The sequence below is a fragment of the Triticum urartu genome, chromosome 5A, assembly GCF_056163025.1.
Source record: "Triticum urartu cultivar PI428250 chromosome 5A, HENAU_Tu73, whole genome shotgun sequence".
NCBI classification, from domain to species: domain Eukaryota; kingdom Viridiplantae; phylum Streptophyta; class Magnoliopsida; order Poales; family Poaceae; genus Triticum; species Triticum urartu.
The window spans coordinates 95,129,119-95,131,945 of record NC_141877.1 but is presented as its reverse complement, the minus strand read 5'-3'; positions in this window follow the sequence as shown (position 1 = coordinate 95,131,945).

Below are 2,827 nucleotides of genomic sequence, written 5' to 3'. Positions count from 1 at the left end.
ACTGCACTCTAACATATCAACAAAACACATGGAAGGGATCCACTCAAGATGCTTGACAAAAGATGAACAATGAGCTACGGCTAATTCACTCAATAGCAGGTTCAAACAACATGGCAAAAGTGCAAAAGTGCAAAACCACATGTCAGGAATTTAATATCAGGAAGCAATGTTGAGAGCACGATAACAACATGCTACAGGAACATATCATGGCCAAGCAAGGCATGGCATGAAGCTACTCAAAGCATACAACAAAAGTCCCTTACTGACCATAAGACAAAAGGGATCAGAAAATACAATGGCAACCATGTGACCATAGCAATTATCGTTAACAGATTCAGACTTAGTAGAAAACTGGAACATGGCAAAACAGATATTAAGTAGGCATGTTTACGAGCTCGATGCACTCACCACAAGGCATTGCATGACAAACTAAGCATACACCCAGCAAGTAGACATGGCATAGAAGCTAAACATGGCAAGAACAACATCATAGCATGCACGGATCAACTACAACAAGCTCGGCAAAAATGCTTAACACATAAACATTCTGCCAGGAACATTTTATAGCAAAAGTAGTGCTCGATAGACTCAAGCTAGGGTGCTCCATAATTGCAAACAAAGACATGGATGGATAGAGCACCACAATATCTACAAAACATCCTTACTGATCATGCTCAAAAGAGGCATGGATCAATATGTAGCAACATGAATACATGGCATAAAAATATTATCAGGGCAATGACTTAGAATATTTCGAAGTCCCTGAAATCAGAAACATTACGAGAGCTACTTTGCATGCTTGTGCTAGTCACCACAGAGATCACAAAAATACATGGCATACACCCATGTAACGATGGCATAGCATACTTCAAAACTCATGTAGGGCTCAAGTTCATAGGAGGCACACATTAATCATGGCAAAAATGACAAATGTCCAATTGCTGACAATAAACTGAAACTAACAGAAACTAGCACTCTTCCAACAGAATATAGGGCATGAAGATGAGCTCAAATGAACATGATGCAATGAGATGAAATGAAGTACTCATCGAGACGAACAATTTGATATGCTATACGCCCAAAACGGAGCCACGATTGCAAAGATACGATGCGGTGAAATATGGAAAAATTATCCAGATCTAGGGTTCATCAGCACGCGAAATGAAGCAACTCCGGCGAGGTCGCAAATTCGGCGGGGAGGAGAGGGAGAGGTGGATCTGGCCGGATCTGGGGCCGGAACGGCGCGGCAGCGAGGAAGGGCCCCGGGCGCGGCGAGCTTCGGCGCGCCGGTGGCTGTCGGCGAGCGGGCGCGCGGCGGCCAGAGGTGGCGGGCGGCGGCGCGAGGCGATGCGGCGGCGCAGCGAGGAGGCGCGGGCGGCGGGAGACCGAGGCGGCGGCGGTGGCCGGATGGGCCGAGGGGGCCGGTCGTTTGCCTGGCGGGCCCGCGCGGTCGGCGGTGAAGTGGGGCGCCCGCGGGGACACGTGGCGGCTGCTGATACGTCTGGCGGTGCGGGCGGACGTGTCTGGCCGACCGGATTTTTGTCTGGCGGCGCGAGGAGAGGGAGGGGTCTCGGGTTTCGTTCGGATTTGGAATGGGAGGACCTTTTTATAGGTAGGAGGAGCTAGGAGGCTCCAAATTGAGCACGGTTTGCGGCCACGCGATCGTGATCGAACGGCCTAGATAATGGAGGGGGTTTAGGTGGGTTTTGAGCCACTTTGGAGGGGTGTTGAGCTGCAACACACACGAGGCCTTTTCGGCCCCTCGGTTAACCGTTGTAGTATCAAACGAAGTCCAAATGGCACGAAACTTGACAGGCAGTCTACCGGTAGTAAACCAAGGACTCTTGGCAAGTCTCGGTCCAATCCGAAAACGTTTAGTACCCGCACAAGAAAAGAGGTAGGAAGGGACACCGGAGGACATAGGAGCACCGGAATGCAAAACGGACAACAGGGAAAATACTCGAGTGCATGAGACGAACACGTATTCAAATGCGATGCACATGATGACATGATATGAGATGCATGGAAAAGACAAAACAACATGAAGACAAAAACCCGACAACAAGGAAAAAACATAACTTAGTGCCGAAAATGGCAAGAGTTGGAATACAATTATGGCAAGTTACATACGGGGTGTTACAACACTCCACCACTACGAAAGGATCTCGTCCCGAGATCTAGGTCTGGAAAAACTCCGTGTACTCAGAACGGAGGTGGTCCTCGCGTTCCCAGGTGGTTTCACGGTTGGAATGATGTGACCACTTGACTTTCAGGAATTTGATAGACTTGTTGCGAGTCTTGCGCTCAGTTTCTTCAAGAATAGCAACTGGGTGCTCATGGTAAGACATGTCTTCTTGGAGATCAATCTCTTCAAAGTTGATGGTGCGGTCAGGAGTCTTGAAACACTTGCGGAGTTGAGACACGTGAAACACGTCGTGCACGTTTGCAAAGTTGGATGGAAGCTCAAGTTGATAGGCTAGATTGCCTCTTTTGCCAATGATCTTGAAAGGACCCATGTATCTAGGGGCAAGCTTCCCTTTGATACCGAAGCGACGAATACCTTTCATTGGAGAGACGCGGAGGTAGACATGGTCTCCGATCTCGAAAGCCAAGTCACGATGTTTGCTATCATAGTAACTCTTCTGGTGCGATTGCGCGGCTTTGAGATTTTCGCGAATGACTTTGCACATTTCTTCTGCCACTGTGATCAATTCATTGCCAAGAAGTTGGCGTTCACCAGTCCCTGACTAGTTAAGAGGAGTGCGGCACTTCCTGCCATAGAGAATCTTGAATGGGGCCTTGCCTGAACTCGCTTGGAAGCTGTTGT